Source organism: Lathyrus oleraceus, chromosome 6, assembly GCF_024323335.1.
Source record: "Lathyrus oleraceus cultivar Zhongwan6 chromosome 6, CAAS_Psat_ZW6_1.0, whole genome shotgun sequence".
NCBI classification, from domain to species: domain Eukaryota; kingdom Viridiplantae; phylum Streptophyta; class Magnoliopsida; order Fabales; family Fabaceae; genus Lathyrus; species Lathyrus oleraceus.
The window spans coordinates 235,447,122-235,466,620 of record NC_066584.1 but is presented as its reverse complement, the minus strand read 5'-3'; the positions used below and the strand labels follow the sequence as shown (position 1 = coordinate 235,466,620).

Sequence of the window (19,499 nt, the reverse complement as noted above, 5' to 3'; positions counted from 1 at the left end):
CATTTAAGTTTAATTATATAATCTAAGTCAACAGAGCGAGAGTTTGAGACAAGGGTGTTTAAATGGTTAGCATTTTCTTAAAAAGAGTTTCTATAGATTCTATTGTTTTCAAAAAGTGATTTTGGACTTAACAAATTAGTGACAACGCACGTTAATATAAAGTCATAGTCTATTCGACAGAGCGAGAGTTTGAGAAAAGGCTTTTAAATCAATAGTGTCTACTGAAAAGATTTACTTTAAAACTACGAAACCAACGAAGATTTGATTCCCTAATTACGACGAACTGCATACCGATATCCGCTTATTTGATATTTAATCTAGATCTTATTTTAGTTTTATTTTTTTCCCCTAATCAACAAAGTATCATCCGCCTTAGCTTTACGAAGTAACCTTATAAAAACGGTATATCGATTCATAAGTCCCTGTGGGATCGATATCTTTTATTACTACGCGATTAGACTGTGCACTTGCAGTTAATACCCCAATAGACTCATAAAGTCGCGATCAAGTTTTTGGCGCCGTTGCCGGGGACTTTTATTTAGTCGATATCGTAACTCTCCTGTTACGCTGTAGAGACTAAGGCAATTTTTATTTTTATTTTTCTTGTCTTTCGTTGATTTGTATGCCACATACTCGCTCACAAGGCGAACCGTACTACTTACGAATCAACAACGTTGAACGATATCTCTGAGTCTTATGACGAATTCGGGAGTATCGTGCTGCAAACAATCTTCCGCCAATCGAAAATCCTGATTTCAAAAATCTTCTTCCTTCGCTGATACCCGAGATGGCAGAACCAGCTCGTGCTCTTCGAGATTACTCCGCTCAATCGCAAGATGAGCCGCATTCGAGTATTGCTCCACCCGCAATCGAAGCAAACAACTTCGAACTTAAACCTTCGTTGTTACAGGCAGTGCAACAGAATCAATTCTTTGGAAATCCTACCGAGGATCCAAACCTTCATTTATCCGTATTTGTTCAATACGCTGATACTGTTAAAGCTAATGGTGTCACTTCAGAGGCAATTCGACTTCGTCTTTTTCCTTTCTCGTTAAGAGATAAAGCTAGAAGATGGCTTCAGTCTCTTCCTTCCAACTTAGTCACCACATGGAATGAGTTGAAGAAAGTCTTTCTTGCCCGATATTTTCCTCCAAGCAAAACAGCTATGTTAAGAGCCCAGATAAATGGATTTAAACAGAAAGATAACGAGTCTCTTTTCGAAGCATGGGAAAGATACAAAGACATGATAAGACTTTGTTCACACTATGGTTTAGAGGACTGGTTAGTAATTCATACCTTCTATAATGGTCTCTTATACAACACAAGATTAACAATAGACGCCACCGCAGGTGGTGCGCTTATGGATAAACCTTACGCTGACGCTTATCAACTTATCGAAAGCACGGCCCAAAACCATTATCAGTGGGGAAGCGACCGAACAATGGTAGAGAAACCTCAAACGAAAACTGGCATGTACGAGATAAGTAGCCTTGATCATGTTAATGCAAAAGTGGATGCTCTTGCCCAGAAAATTGAAAGTTTAAATGTATCACCTTCAGCCACCGTGGTTGCCGTGACTCAAAATTGCGAAGTCTGTGGAATCCAAGGTCACACTCCTACAGATTGTCAACTCCTAACAGGAATCCAAGCAGAGCACGTGAACTATGCACAAGGAAATCCTTACTCGCATACCTATAACTCAAACTGGAAGAACCATCCTAATTTTTCATATAAGAGTAATAATGCCTTATACGCACCAGGACAAGCTCCCAATCAAGCCCCAGTTATACCTCCTGGATATCAAAAGCCGACCCCATCTACACCTAACAATAACGTTCCTAGGAAATCCAACTTGGAAATCATGATGGAGAACTTCATAGCTTCTCAACAGCAAACCAATAAAGATTTCTTAAACCAGAATGTACACACTAACGAACAGATTAAACAACTAGCAAGTAAAGTAGATGCCCTGGCTACCCATAACAAAATGCTGGAAACACAAATCTCACAAGTAGCTCAACAACAAGCACCTACTGCAGCCCCAACTGGTACATTTCCTGGACAACCCCAACCTAACCCGAAAAGCCACGCTCATGCAATTATATTGAGAAGTGGAACAAAGATAGAAGGACCATCTGATCCAAGAATTGAAAACCAAAACTCTAAAAAGTCAACTGAGGAAGAAAATAAACCTAAGGAAAAGGAAGAGAGTAATAAGGAAACCGTAGAAATGAGAGAACCTTATGTACCTCCACCGCCTTATAAACCACCTATCCCTTATCCTCAGAGGCTAATTAAAACCAAAGACGCGGGCCAATTTAAAAAATTTGTTGACCTACTGAAACAATTAAACGTCACCATTCCTTTCACAGAAGCTATTACACAGATGCCCTCGTATGCTAAGTTCTTAAAAGAAATTCTTTCTAATAAAAGGAAACTTGAAGATAGCGAAACTGTTACACTCACTGCTGAATGTAGCGCTATAATCCAGAATATGCCTCCTAAACTTAAAGATCCTGGTAGTTTCTCTATACCCTGTCACATAGGAAAATTTGTCATAGACAAAGCTTTATGCGATTTAGGAGCCGGTATCAGTGTTGTGCCCTTGTCCATATGCAAGAGACTTGAAATGGGAGAATTAAGACCAACTAAAATGTCTGTGCAATTAGCAGATCGTTCCGTTAGATATCCCATAGGAATTCTTGAAAACGTTCCCGTGCGCATAGGTCAATTCTACATTCCAACCGATTTTATAATTATGGACATAAGAGAAGATGAAGTTACACCCATTATATTGGGAAGACCTTTCTTAGCAACCGTCGGTGCTATCATAGACGTAAAACGAGGACGACTCACCTTCGAAGTAGGAGAAGAGAAAATTGAGTTCATTCTTTCCCAATTTTTGAAAGCATCTGCAATAGAAGACACATGTTACTTCATAGATATCATCGATGAATGCATAAAAGAAACAGAAATAGAAAATGACAAATTGTCAGACTATCGTGTAGAAGACAGACTGAACCATTGTTTAGCAATAACATCGGATCCTACGCAATGCCTTAAGAAACCTACCCTCGACTTGAAAACACTTCCCAAAAATCTGAGATATGAATTCCTAGACTTAGAACTTGAACGACCAGTGATAGTTAATGCAGACCTAGGAAAACTCGAAACCGAAAAACTCCTACATATCTTAAGAAAGTATCCAACCGCACTAGGATACAACATCACCGATCTTAAAGGGATAAGTCCTTCTATTTGTATGCATCGCATCATGCTAGAAGAAGACTGTAAAACTTCTAGGGAACATCAGAGGAGACTAAACCCGATCCTGAGTGAGGTAGTGAAGAAGGAAGTAACGAAGTTATTAGAGGCAGGTATCATATATCCTATATCCGATAGCAAATGGGTTAGTCTTGTACACGTAGTACCAAAGAAAGGAGGTATAACAGTTATCGAAAATGAAAAAGGAGAAACTATAACCAAACGAATCGAATCGGGATGGAGAATATGCATTGATTATAGAAAGCTAAACAAAGCAACTCGAAAAGATCATTTTCCTTTACCATTCATAGACCAGATGTTAGAACGATTAGCAAAGCATTCTCATTTCTGCTATCTAGACGGTTACTCAGGCTTCTTTCAAATACCAATTCATCCTGATGACCAAGAAAAGACAACATTCACATGTCCTTTTGGTACCTTCGCTTATCGACGAATGCCGTTTGGCTTGTGCAATGCTCCTGCAACCTTCCAAAGGTGCATGATGGCAATATTCGCCGATTTTCTCGAAAACATCATGGAAGTCTTTATGGATGACTTTTCCGTATGCGGGCAAAGTTTCGAAGAATGTCTTGAAAACCTAGAAAGAGTTCTAGAACGATGTGTAAAAGTAAACCTAGTACTTAATTGGGGAAAATGTCACTTTATGGTACAAGAAGGAATTGTTTTAGGACACATTATATCAAATAGAGGAATTGAAGTAGACAAAGCTAAAATAGAAGTAATCGAAAACCTTCAACCTCCGAAAACTGTAAGAGAAGTACGAAGCTTCTTAGGACATGCTAGTTTTTATCGACGATTTATTAAGGATTTCTCTAAAATAACTAAACCTTTAACCGGATTATTAATGAAAGATGCTAAATTCATCTTCGACAATAAATGTTTAGAAGCATTTCAAACACTTAAACAAGCATTGATCTCCGCGCCCATAATGCAGACTCCGGATTGGAATGAACCATTCGAAATAATGTGTGACGCAAGTGACTACGCCGTAGGCGCTGTTTTAGGACAACGAAAGGATAAAAAACTTCACGTCATATATTATGCAAGTAGAACTCTAGATGAAGCACAAATGAATTACGCCACGACCGAGAAAGAACTTTTGGCAGTAGTATTTGCACTAGATAAATTTCGTTCTTACTTGGTCGGAGCTAAAATAATCGTTTACACTGACCACGCTGCCATTAAGTACCTCCTAACAAAAAAGGACGCTAAACCTAGACTCCTAAGGTGGATCTTGTTGTTACAAGAATTTGATTTGGAAATCAAAGATAAAAAAGGAACTGAAAATGTAGTAGCAGATCACCTTTCTAGACTAGAAAATCTGGAACCGGAAAGAACATCGATCAACGATGACTTCTCGTACGATAGACTTATAGCTAATTTGGAAGAAAATAGAGCTGATGAACAAGTAGAGACCACCTTGGTTGTATGCGTTACATCATGGTACGCCGATTTTGTCAATTATTTAGCCGCCGGAATAGTTCCACTTAATTTATCCTACCAGCAAAAGAAACGATTCTTCCATGACTTGAAACATTATTATTGGGACGACCCTTTACTTTTCAAAAGAGGCCCCGATGGTATTTTCCGTCGGTGTATACCTGAAGAAGAGATAGAAAGTATAATCCAACATTGTCATTCCGCTCCTTATGGTGGACACGCAAGTACATCCAAGACCTGCTCTAAAATCCTACAAGCCGGTCTTTATTGGCCAAACGTATGGAAGGATGTGCATGCTGCTGTCAAGAAATGTGATAGATGTCAACGCACAGGAAACATATCTAGACGTGACGAGATGCCACAAAAGGGCATTTTGGAAGTAGAGATTTTCGACGTGTGGGGAATAGATTTCATGGGACCTTTTCCACCTTCTTTCGGTAACAAGTACATACTCGTAGCGGTTGATTACGTATCAAAATGGATTGAAGCCATAGCTTCCCCAACAAACGACACACGAGTAGTAACTAGACTCTTTAAGAATATAATCTTTCCAAGATTTGGTATCCCAAGAATAGTAGTCAGTGATGGTGGATCGCATTTCATATCCAAGATACTTGAAAAACTACTGTTTAAGTATGGTGTAAAACATCGAGTAGCAACACCTTACCATCCTCAAACCAGTGGACAAGTGAAAGTGTCTAACAGAGAAATTAAACAAATATTGGAAAAAACAATCGCCACCTCAAGGAAAGACTGGTCATCAAAATTACCCGAAGCTTTATGGGCTTATCGAACTTCTTACAAAACTCCCATAGGAACAACCCCATTTAAGCTTATTTATGGTAAATCTTGCCACCTCCCAGTAGAGCTAGAACATAAGGCCTATTGGGCTATTAAAAATTTAAATTTAAACTATAAGGCCGCCGGTGAAAAGCGAATACTTGATATAAACGAATTAGAGGAACTTAGACGAGACGCTTACGAAAATGGCAGAATCTACAAAGAAAGGACGAAAAAATGGCATGATAAACGCATATCAAGGAAAACTTTCAAACAAGGCGATGTAGTCCTATTGTTTAACTCTAGACTTAAGTTATTCCCAGGAAAACTACGCTTTAGATGGTCAGGCCCTTTCCAAGTCACTAATGTTTTCCCTAGTGGAGCTGTGGAAATTAAAGGAAAATCTATGGAAACATTTATCGTAAACGGGCAGCGTCTGAAACATTATCACTATGATGAAAACAATGAAGACTCGCAAGTCCTGAAATTAGACGTATTGTCTCCTAAATCTATAGATTAACATTTACTAGTTTTATGTCGAGCTTGCGACATTAAACAAAGCGCTTCGTGGGAGACAACCCACAAATTTTTACTATCTTTTCTTTGACTATTCTTTTGATTTTATTTAGTATTCATTCTTCATTTATTTTATTTTATAAAACTTTTCTTCTTTTCTTCTTTCGACATCTGGCCAAATCCTGACTAAATTCTTGTTTTTCTTTTCTTTAGTTAACACTAACCTGATGGGACAAATTGATCGTATGGGTATCAAGTTCAGAGGGAAAGCTCAGAAACAAAAGTTTGAAGAACTAGCAGAGAGAGAGATGCTACCTAGTTTCTATGCTGATGATTGGGCAATGACTGCCCTTGGACTAAGAGAGAGTGTCATGTATCTGCTGAGTCAAATAGGGTGGGAAACCACTCCTATTCGAAGACAATTTGTCACTTACCGGAGGCTAACTCTAGAATTCCTTAGCTCCCTGATCTATCTACCCAGCCATGGAAAAGGAATAAGCAGAGGTTTCATTCAGTTCAGGATGTTCAATATGGAGTATCAATTTAACATTAAAGACTTTACTAACCTTTTAAGGTTTCCTACCTCTTTTGATACATTCACCATGAGCCAAGAAGACCTTTTTGAATATAGAGAATTTGAACATTTTTGGGGAAGTTTAACGGGAAATGACGACCCTGAGGAGCATGAGTTTCTTTCTGGAAACATACATAACCCAGCTTTTCGTTATTTCCATAAAATCCTAGCACACACTCTTTTTGGGAAGAAATCAAACATTACCACAGTTTCACGTGATGAACTCTTCATCATATTTTGTGCTTCCCAGAACCGTCCAGTGAATGGTGCCACTTATATGTTGGCGAATTTTGACCGCCTTATTCAAGATGACCGAGCACCAATTCAAATAGGCGGATTGATAACCATGATTGGTAATGCTATCGGATTACGCCAACCCATGCTTGACTTGAGCCCTTTTTGTGGCATTGCGCCTATGAGTATACCCTTCCTCTTCAACACTATGTTTATAGGAAACCTAGGACCTGAAGAGTTTGAGCTAATAATTAACAACCAAGTTCTTTGCCTATTCACCTTGCCTAGCCCGAGGACTAGTGTTCATAACCGAAACAATTGGCTCTACAATCTGAATGGAATACCTTCTCCTGTTAGATCTACTGAATCCATCCAAGACTATGAGATTTGTGACGACCAGATTCCTTATGCTGAGTCTGACCCTCAGACACCATCTGGTTATTATGATATTGACTCTCCACCTCATCCTATCCCGACCGAAGAGTCGGCAATACCTGATCTTAGACATCATATGCCCGGAACTGATTATAACACCGCCATTCAAGCCTTGATGTCAGAACAAGAAGCCATCAGAAAAGAGCTAACTAATATGGGACATGAATTTCTGGGATACATGAGCAGTATGACAAATCAATTCCACGAGTTGCTAAACCGTGTTAACTCCTTTGCTCCTCCGGCCAAAGATCCTACAAGTGGCTAGAAGTTTTTAGTTAATTAGTTTTAGTTTTAGGGAATCTATAGTTTCATTTAACATTATTTTAATCTTAGTATTTGTTTTCCATGTTTTCTTTTACCTTCAAATGTGACATTATGTTTATTTTATGAAGCTATTGCATTATTGGTTTATTTTATTTCATTTTGTTCTATGCAATATCTACAATTATCAATAATGATATTTACTGTATGCTGCTTACATAGCCTATTAGAAAAAAAAAACATATTTACACTATGGTGTAATAGAGTAGCATGCATGGTATTTCTAAAATATATCAATAGCAAAATAAAATAAACATAAACAAAACAAAATAAAAACAATAAAATAATAAAAACATATTATGAAGCACCCACGTAAGTGACCGTTGTAAGCTGACTGGTATGACGAGCGTCACACAAGCCATCACGGTCGTCATGCAAATGCATGTGGCGCCCGTAACACCTTTCGTCACGAGCGTGACAGCTTCAGAATAGGTGAACGTTGGTGACCCTTGGGGACACGACCGTTACCCACCCACCTTTTTATTTTCCCCATTCATTCACCTTTACTCCATCCCAATCACATTCATCCACATTTATTTTCCTTTCACCCACTTCTCTTCCAACTTCCAAAAACTCTCCCTATAAATACCTACACTCCATTTCTCCCTAAACCACATCATTCTAACAAACAATTCTATACAAATACATTTGCATCCTCTTTCCTTCTTTCAACCCACCTATCAATATGGCGGAAAACCAACAATTCGGAAATATCATCTTCCGATCTGAAGATGATAACTATCAACGAGAGCAATTCGATCGATTTCAACAACGAGGTGTCGTCTCTACCAGGTATCCTGATTTAAATTGTTTACAAGAATTAGGATTACTTCAAGGTGTACAATGGATGCTTAGGCTTGCTGATTTAACCTTTCTTTGCACACACAATCAACCTACCTGCCCATCACTCACCTTAGAATTTTTAAGTTCTTATTCATACACCACTCCAACCGGTGAAGACGAGTACTTAACCGGTACCGCAACTTTCCGCATGTTCAACACCGAGTACTCACTATCCCAGGATCAGTTGAGTGTCATGCTACAGTTCCCTGTAGGTGACCCAGTCCACCCAAGAATCCCTCCGAACTCACAGTGGCCCATAAACGCCTTCGACCTCTTTAGAAAAATATCCGGTGTAGAAACCGATAATTGGGATGCACTACTTGCTTCACACATACATAACCCAACCATCCGGTATTTTATCCGCATTCTGCAAAACACCATTTTCGGTCGACCCAACAACAGCAAAGTCAATACCAAGGAATTATTCTTCCTCCACTGCGTCTTTGCAATGGATACAAAGGTAAACGCCGCTTCTTTCTTATTTCACCATATCCGCACCCTATGTGCTAGAGGCCGCCAACCTTTCGTGATTGGAGGATTAATAACCTCCATAGCACTTGGTTTAAATCTAGGGGACCGACTTCAAAATTTACAAGCTCTCCCACCCCTATTTATGGATATAAGCTATTGTCGCTCCAACCGCTTAATCAAAAATAGGGTAGGCGGAAGGTATTATCTTATGGTGAATAACCAAGAAGTCCCAAGCGTTGTTTTACCCAACATTACCCTCACAGATGTCACCAACCCCGACCGATTCATCTACGACCTTAATGCTCCCGAAGCTACCGAGCCTACACAAGCGAACCCGGTCCCGAACGAGTTTGAAGAAATGGAGCAAGGTGATCAAGGTCTTGAATAACAGTCAGCCCTACTTAACCCTTCCGATAATGCAACTGGTCCATCCTCCCGACGTCGTCGAAGAAGAAGGCCAGCAACTAATGATGACATCATGGATGCTATTGATGCCATGCATGCGCAGAATACCGAAGTGATGCAACTGATGCGCCAGATGAAACATCAACAGGAAGCAAGGAATGCAATAACCGACCAGCGGTTCACTGATTTGCTCAACAGGTTTGATGACTTGGAAGTACATCAACGCTCACCGGGCCCGAGAACAAGAGGACGCAGGCAAAATTGAGCATATTTACTTTATTTTCCTTTCTTTTCGCTTTTCTTTAAAACATTAGGGACAATGTTTCATTTAAGTGTGAGGGGGAAAAACTTTGTTTCCGTTATGATTATTTCTTTTCCAACATTCCTCTTTCAAGTATGTTATCTTCCCTTTCATTGTTATTTCCCTTATCTAAATATAATATATTTATTTTAAGTCGAGTCCCTAGTGTGAAAATTTTGTATTATCTTTTCCCCTCAATTTTCTTGAGTCAAAAAAAAAATTAACACTTAACACACTCAATAAGTATAAAGGTTGCTTATTTTATCAAACTTGAGTAAAATTAAGACGAAAATTATTACCGCCCCAACGCTCTACAAACCTCAACATGTTATATCAGAAAAGTCCCTATTATACCAATCCCTTGAACTTTTAGTTTTATAGTAACCCCGAGTAGTTTATACGAGAAGTCGGCACCATCCTAATAGCAAACTACGTGGAGAGCCGATGAATATAAGTGAATGATTTCCAAAAAAAAAAAAATATATATATATATATATATATATATATATATATAATATATATATATATATATATATATATATATATATATATATATATATATAAGGAAATGCACTAATTAAGTTAGGTGATCCTTACCAGATCATTTAATCCAAAGGTTGAGGACCCTACAAAAACATTGTATGAACGATCCACTGTGAGTTGGTTCAGCGGTTTCTGGTGCTGAACTTGGTAGGGCGAACTACGGTCCGATCCCCCGCAATTTGCAATGGACTAAATAACGAAGTTATCCAACTTATGTACCAGAACTTCAAGCTAAAAAGGGAATCAGAATCGCTAACCGGTTACTCCACTATGTGCGCGAAAAGATAAAGGGCTTAATGTGATTTCACTAGAATGAAAACGGGTGAAATAAGAGTAAAAGAACTAGGATAGCTATAATAGCGTGACTCGAACTGGTTTGCATAAGGTGAGGTTATCTGAGGTTGTAACGGTAGTTGTTGATGTTAAGATTAAGCTCAGGCTATTTCTAAATGAGATTTACTTGCAACCTAGCGCGAATTGATGTGTGTTTAGAAATTTCATCTGGCTAATATTTTAAAACGATTTCTATACTGTATCTTGCTTGAGGACAAGCAAAAGTCTAAGTATGGGGGAGTTTGATAACATGAAATAATATCACACTTTTGGACTCGATTTAATTAAATTATATTATTATTTGTTTCGATTTATTTTATATTATTCGATATTACTTGGTATTTTCCTTCTATTTATTCCAGGCAACATTATTTGAAGCATACGTGAAAAAGAAAGAAAAGGAGGTGCAAAAAGATGATGAGAAGCAATTTCCACTAAAGCCCAGCCCACAACTATCAACTAGAAGCGCTGAAGCTGTGACGACCGCCACACAAGGTGTGACGAGCGTCACGCCCCCCTGCTTTGTGTTACGAGCGTAACACATGGTGTGACGAACATCACACCCCCATTCCTATATTTTTGGGTTTGACGCGTAACAGAAGCACGTTCTTCCTCTTTCTTCGCTTGACCAGTTGACGTGAGGAAACCTACTGAATGGAAGAAACGATTACTTGATGGATTGGTATAAATAGGACCAGTGGTGGAACCCTGCAAAGGACACGCTCAATTTTCCAGTTTTTGGCACCGCATTATTTTTACTGTTTTTCTTATTTTCCAGCACTCTACTTTCCTAGCAATTTTTATTTCCTTTCCTTTTCCAGTCAATTTTAAAGCATTCAATTAATTTTCTCACAATAGTTTCTACACCGGAAACTATTGTGCAATTTTTACTGGATCTAACCTTACGTTAGATCATAGTATTTTATTCCTTCGTTTTTATTTTCTTGTCCGATCGAAGATTGTAAGAACAAATCCAACCGGTTTGTGGTGGAGAGTTCAAGCATCGAAGCTAGGAATAATCAAGACTTCTATTAATTTTACAGGTTCTTTAATTTTATTGTTTAAATTTATATATGCTCTGCACTGCTATTTATTTATATTGTCTGTCTGATATGGCTGTATATAAGCATAATTATTGTTTAGGCTTGTTTAGCATGTCTGGCTAAATAAACTTAGATATCGGTATGTAGAGTAAGCGGAATGAAGGAATCAAAACTAAGTTGGTTTAATTTTGTTTTAAAACATAATCACTCTTTTTATGGTCTCAATTTACAGAGTTAATATCAAGGTTTTTGTACGAGAGTAAAAGACATAAAGAAGTTAAAATCAATAGAACGACGGTTTGAGCTTTTAACTGGACAGTGTAAATTGGACATTAATTTTAAATCAGGGCGAAAGCAATTTTTAGAGTTAATTAAATTCTAATCATTTTCAAAAAGTATTTTTAAAGGTTAAATGTGAGGACGAGAGTTAAGCATTTAAGTTTAATTATATAATCTAAGTCAACAGAGCGAGAGTTTGAGACAAGGGTGTTTAAATGGTTAGCATTTTCTTAAAAAGAGTTTCTATAGATTCTATTGTTTTCAAAAAGTGATTTTGGACTTAACAAATTAGTGACAACGCACGTTAATATAAAGTCATAGTCTATTCGACAGAGCGAGAGTTTGAGAAAAGGCTTTTAAATCAATAGTGTTTACTGAAAAGATTTACTTTAAAACTACGAAACCAACGAATATTTGATTCCCTAATTACGACGAACTGCATACCGATATCCGCTTATTTGATATTTAATCTAGATCTTATTTTAGTTTTTTTTTTCCCCTAATCAACAAAGTATCATCCGCCTTAGCTTTACGAAGTAACCTTAGAAAAACGGTATATCGATTCATAAGTCCCTGTGGGATCGATATCTTTTATTACTACGCGATTAGACTGTGCACTTGCAGTTAATACCCCAATAGACTCATAAAGTCGCGATCAATTCCAGACGCTCCCAAATATCTGAAGTCGTTTTCGCCTACTATTTCTCTGTCTCAATGAAACCCATAGTGAGGGTGCAGTGACAGGGAACAATAAGCGTTATCATCAGGGGTGAATGCAAACTCGTCGTAATCATAGGGAGCTATGGTGGCCAAATGCTTGTCAAATTGGCGCATGTCGATATGATTGATAGGGTTTTTTAAGTACCCTTGATCCGCCTCTATGTTTTCGACGATACCATCTGGGCGCCAAATTATTATCCTCTGGTGCATTGAGGACGAGACAACTCCGACCCCATGTATCCACTCCCTTCCAAGCAATAGATTGTAGTTAGCCTTTGTTTCCACAATCATAAACATTATGGATCTTGTGAATGTCCTTACTGTTAACTCGACTTGGATTACTCCCAGAGTGGAACCCACTTTACCTTCATAGTTGGTAAGCACCATATTATGAGGTTTAACATCAGTATCATACTTGCCAATTTTTCTCAGCATGCGGTGAGGCATTAAATTCATAGTCGTTCCGCAATCCACCAATATTTTATTAACGGGGACGTCTTCGACTTTTTCAGTGATGAAGAGGGGTTTAAGATGGCTCCTTATGGACTCACTTGGCCTCTCGAAGAAGGCATTTTTCTCTTCAACACAGTCGTTATTCATCACATAGTAACACACTGGCTTGTGAGCAGTCATTTCTCTCTTTGTGATGTTGTCGGTGTCTTCAACTTCAGTAATTCGATCGAATTCCCTTGGCATCACAGATACCATCCCGACTAGGATATCTAGGGAGGCTTCTGACCCTGAGTCGAAGTTGTCAGTCAGCATTTCATCTTCAGCGGCCACTTGATTGTGTCTTTCTCTGGCCGCTTCAACTGGATTATTGAGCTTTCTTTTGACGAAGCTTGAGTATTCCCTTTTCTTCACAGTCATATTAGTACTTGACTCAACTTGGTCTCCCTCACCAGCCTCTCTCTGGGATTTTCTTCTTCTTTGTTCTCTCCTCCATTGAGATCTTGTCATAGGGTTTTTTCCCTTATAGTTCTCAGACACATGGGAGGTTCTTTTGTCAGCCTGAAACTCCTTGCGGTAAGCCAATGACGAACCCCTTTCGACCTCGAAGTTCTGCCATTTTCCATGACCGCGTTTCCTGCCATCAGTTGGCTTGACCCACTTTCCATTTGACCCTTCGACATTAGGTTTGAAGGAAATGAGTTTAATATTTGGCCCTACTTGCTTGGCTTCACCAAGTCTTACCATTGGCCGTTTTGGATCAGGATATCTCCTAGGGTCGAAAGCCCTTCTTGGCTCAACAGCCTGGTGATTTTGAACGACTTTGCGACCACCTCGGTGATTCACTCTCCTAACCCCTTCAAGATTTTGAGCTGCCTTCTTGTCGAATACAACACTGCACCGAGGGCACAACATGACTTCCGTCTTCTTTTTCTGACACCCTCGGAGGAAGTCAGACAACATTTCTTCCTCTTTAGGGAAGGCGATTTTATTATACTCCTCCTGTCGACTATCATAGTCGACTTCCATAGAGGTCTCCTGGGATGCTTCGACCATATTGACCTCCATGTAGATATCTTCAGTGATATCTAACCTTTAGAATTGTATTTGAAGGCCCTTAGTGGCCTTGTCCATCTGCACGAAACCATCAACGATTTCTTTGGTGATCATCATTAGGTTTGAACTTTCAGCGTCTTCAGTGTCGGAGGCATTAGCATTTTTGTTGGTGATATCTCCCACACCCTTTTAAGTGAAATCATCACAAGGCTTCTGCTCTAAGTATTCAGAAACCTTCACCATAACAGGTCCATTGACGAAGTCCTCAGTGACTTTAGTCATGTTGAAATCCTCAGCGACTTCAATAAGGTTCACTTCTTCAGGTTCAATGTAATGGGCCTCAGCTACTTGTAGAGGATCAGAGTCGATCTTCATCTAGCTCCGTGTTTTGTCGCCGAATTTGAGTCTTCCTTCCTAGATGGCATTTTGCACAAGATCCCTGAAAAGAAAACATTGAGACGTTTTATGACCTAGAAAACCATGATATTTTCAAAACCCTCTTTTCTTTGTTTGCTCTAAAGGAGGTACTATCATTTAACCATCCCTGACTAACAAGTCAAATTTTTTGTCACGTTTTATAACGTCGAAAGTATAAGTTTTCTTGGGAAATTTGTCACTCTTTTCTGGTTCGACGGAATTTTTCCCATTCGAAGGTGCTAAAATTTTACACGCATATGGTGGCCCTTGCGTCAATTCAGCAAAGTCGATCTCATTATCATCGAAGTCTGAAAGTCCATGACAGGAACCTTCATCATCATTTCTGAAATAGACATAGGCTACCATTTTACCTTTATTTTCCCTGGCCTTTTCTTCCTTCAAACGTTCCAACTATCGAACCCTATCAGCCAATTGGGCCATATCTCTCAGGTATTGAGTATCTAATTTCTTCCTAATCGAATAGTTGAGGCCCCAGCAGCCATTTCGACTAGTTCGTGCTCTGGTATTTGTGTAAAACACCTAGCTTTGAGCAATCGACACCTATTTAGATAGTCATCAATTGGCTCAGTGAACTTTCGCTTGATACTAGCCAATTCCTTCAAACTTATCTTCGTTTGTCCCATGTAAAACTGCTCATGGAACATTCTCTCCAGTTGGTTCCAAGTGTGGATCGAACCTTGGGGCAAGGAGGTGAACCATGTGAAAGCATTCTTTGTGAGATAACTTGGAAAAAAATATCCTAAGGCTCTCATTGTTTGACATATCTCCTGCCTCAATTAAATATCTAGCCATGTGCTCGACACTAGATTCAGTGGTATCCCCAAAAAACTTAGTGAATTGGGGGATTTTGGTTCTAGGGGGCGCTTTTTCCTGCAAGATATACTCTGACAAAGGTGACGTATAATTTGGCCTTCGAAGGCCGAAATTTACCCCATTTTGAACCATAATTCTCTCGACCATGGCTGCTAGATTATTATCTGCTGCCATATCGTCATGTTGAACTCACCATATGATATCATCAGCATTTTGGTTTCTATTCACCTTGGTTTTATGGGATCTAGTTGATAGTGAGGTCTTTTTCAAAGGTGGCCTCCTGATTTTCTCTTACCCAATCCCTAGGAGGGTGTCGTTGGTGCTGCGGTATACCAAGGAATTCAGACATTTACGCCACCTGCGCTGTCATTTATTGATTCGATTAAGTCGTATTCTGAATCAGAGGATTCAATACGGTGGTCAAGGTTTGGGTCAACATCTGAACCATTTCATGGTTACTTTCGTCCATTTGTTGCCTCCATGTTGTCTTGGAGTTATTGGTAAGAGTAGGTAGTTGTGTCGGGTGCCTAAACCTGAAGATTGGTTAGTTTGACCCATGTTAAATCTAGACCCTTGTACTGGAGAATTTATGTTAACCACTGGTTCTGAAAAAGTAGAACCAACATTGTGTAAATTGGCCATCACTGAAGTTGGTATTCCATACGGTTGTTCTCGACTAGCAAATGGTATTGAGAAACCAGGGGGTACCAATGGCCTGTTTGGAATATCCTTAATTGGTGAGGGAGTATGAGGAGGTCCCCTAGGCCCAGTGTAGGTTAAAATTGGTTCAGTATGGGAGATTGAATGTGTAGGCATCGAACTCACCATAGATAGAACTACTTCTGACACATGCATTATGGTTGTGTTTGCCCCTATCGAAGAAGAAGGGGGCGTTATGTTACTGGTTGATGGATTTTGAGAGTTTTTGGTATCTGGCGCATTCACATTTGCCATCCTCGTATGGGATTCTCTCCCTGGTCGTTGTTCGTTGTTTATGGCTACTTTACCACTTCTTAATAACATATAATGAATCCTTTCCCAAAAAAAACTTAACAACCAGAACTACACACAATTCGTAACGTTAGCACTGGTCCCACTGGGCGTGCCAATTTGTTTACCTTGAAAATTGGTAAACAACCGTTGATCTTCCAAATTTCTAAATTTGGTTACTTGTAGGATCGATCAGGTTGATCCTAGGACATGTGCTAATTTTTTTGAAAATGAGTTTTGGTAATAACAAACTCTCTGACAGTACGCGTGAAATTAGAGTTTAAAACTAATAAAAAGGCTCATATGAATTAGAGAAATTGTAAAGGACTTGTGGCAATAACCAACTGACAAAAGTAAATGTTGAGAGCAAGGAAATCTTAAGACTGTAAATGACGAAGTAAAAGAAAAGTGTTTGGACTAAAGAAGTAAAGAAGTGTATTTCTGAAAGAAAAAAGTAAAGAAAAATTTGTATTGCTTTAAAGTAACTAACAATGGTGTAAACAAACGTACATTCTGTGATTTACGATTCTTCTTCACATGAGTACTTGCTAAATTTACAGATTTTTGTACACACTTTGACACACCCTTTTCTAACACTAAGACCCTATATTTATACTGGATTGAGATAACTGTTTCTGATGGTCCTTCAATCACGTCGAGACACATGGCGCCTTGCATGGATGTAACTATCCATTATGCTCCACGTGTATTCTCAACAGTTTCAGATAAGAGCAAAACCCTCCTTTATTTGAATTTTGAATCTTTAATCGAAAACTACCTTCAACCATTTTTAAGAGATATTTCTGAAGTCTCAGCCACATGCTGACTCTTATTACCCTTAACAGTCGAAACACCTCCATCTGGTTGAATATCACCTCCTGGTTGAAAACAGCTATACATAGGTGTCATGCCCTAAATTTTACCTTGAGTTTTCGCTTGCATCAACATAGCGTAATCAATCCATTTTGTCGTGCATTTCATCAGTTAAAAACATTTATCAGGGTTTAGATAAAAAATCAGGAGTTATGGCATTTTATCTTATCTTGATAACGTTCATGCAGCCATCTGTTGATTAAGAAGTTGAAAGATTTGATTTCTTGAATCTCATTGCGTCCTTCGTTCAGTTGCATTTTGTTTTAGAGGGTCAGAGGGTGGCAGTCAAGAGTATTTTCGTCAGTTGAATCCTTGTAGGGTTTTAAGTGTGTTTGAGAATCAACAGTAAATGGTAAAGAGTGATTCTGTTACATCTGATTGTCTGTTCACGGTTATTCAAGTCAAAAATTTAGTTCATTTATAAGACGTGTACATTTTTTTACTTGTCGCATCATACATTTTGTTTCGCAGAGTGTTTAAAATATCAGCCAGATAATATATTTTTTTCTCTTTCGAATCTACAGACAAACTGGTTGAATGATTTCTCAACTGTATGTCGAATTAGAGGGCGAAATTTTTTTAAATTGAGCTTGTAGACATCAGTTTTGTTAATCTATATTCCGTGTACTTTAACCTGGTGTGCTCATTTTAATTTTTCGACCACTTTTTCAGTCGCATCTCGATCAGTCTGAGCCTTTTACAGGTCATTTTTTATTTCAAAATTTTATTAAAACCTATATGTTTCCGAGAAGTTTATTTTGCGCTGATCATTTTGGTGCATTCTTTTTTTATTTCAGACACTTTTTTGCCCAATTTTTGTTAATTTTTTTAATTCCTTTAATAATTATTTATTTATTTTATTTTATTTATTTTAGTCAAAATAATTATTTGAATTAACTAGGGTTTAATAAGTAATTAATTTGAATTTATTAAAAATGAAAGATTTTTATCTTCTTTTTTTTTAACTAACATATTTCAAATCAAAAAAAAAAAAAAGAGGAAATGAAATAGAAATAAGATAAATTGGCTAATGGTAGAATTCGTTCACACGTGATATTTCATTCACCATCATCACATTTTCTGTTACTGGTACTTAATTTCCTGCTATTGGGTTGACATTAACAGAAAGCTACAAAGGACCATAATCTGACCCTCTCGAGCCCCATAATCTGACCCTCTCACGGCGCCTCTCAACTGACCCTCAAACACATCAACCTTACAAGACTTCAACCAAAATCTCCATAACTTTACTGCTACTACCAAAGAGCACGGGTGGTTTCCTTCAGACAAAAAATGTCAAAACAACACCTAAAACTTCATTTCCTCACACACATATCTTCACCTCTTTCAAACAACCCTCAAAACCGAAAAAAACGTGTTTTGCAACAACACGCACAATCACATACAATTTCCGGAAAACACAATCGTTGCAACGTCCTTCTTACAACCACCATCGGACCGGCTCCACCCTCTCCATTCGAAAGCTCCGGCGACGAAAGCATCACAACAACATAACCTGCCACACCTCTCTGCGTTGCACTTTCGCCGTCATTCACTCAAGAAACAACAATGTCACCGTCATGAGTTCATAATCGTGCCCCGGTAGCTATTGAGTTTAACAATTGAGATTCTGTTGCCGCCAATTTCAATTCAGGTAAGTTTGATATTCGTTTTTTGCAAGCCGTGATTTTATCTATATTTGTTTATGATTTTGCTTCAGTTAAGTGTTAAGAATGTTTGATTTTGTTCTCGTATTAATTCGGCTGCAATTAACTGTGTTGGCTTGTTTTTTAACTCAAGATCAAATTTTGTTTAGCTGTCGGCTCTACACGGTTTCGGTTTCAAACCTGCATTTTATTCAAGCACCTTTTTTGTTAATACGTTTGATTATGCTTTGCTTTCAATTGTTGTGTGTTTGTTTGAGTGTGTTTAATACTATATGTATATGTAGAGAAATTTTCTGTTTTTTTAAATTCACAGGATAGAGTATGGTGTGGTGATATAAAGTGTGGTGTGTGTTGTTACTTTAGTAAAAATAGATAATATAGAATGAGCTTGGCACTGCATATTAAGAAGATAACATTCTACCAGTTTGTTGTTGTTTTATAAATTTGTAGCAAAAAAAATTAAAACAGTTGTAAAAAGGAAGAGGAATTGCTGAGACATTAGAGAACTCATGGGTAGGTTATTCAAGTTTGTTTTAGGTGTTGGTTTGTTATGATTTAATACATGCTCTATGTGTGGTTGTTGTGTGACTTGCTTCACGTTTTCATTGTTGTTTAGTTTGGAAATGCGTGTTGGTTTATATTTCGCTAGAGTTATGCACATCTTTGCATTTAGTTGTCGATGCGATATG

General features: G+C 38.3%; 1 non-coding gene across 1 annotated transcript; it reads right to left on the bottom strand.

The window, feature by feature from the left end:
* Positions 1 to 1,165: 1,165 nt before the first annotated feature.
* LOC127099336 (small nucleolar RNA R71) lies at positions 1,166 to 1,272 on the bottom strand. The gene has a single exon (XR_007793852.1). It is a non-coding gene; the product is annotated as a small nucleolar RNA R71 (small nucleolar RNA).
* Between the last annotated feature and the right edge of the window lie 18,227 nt (positions 1,273 to 19,499).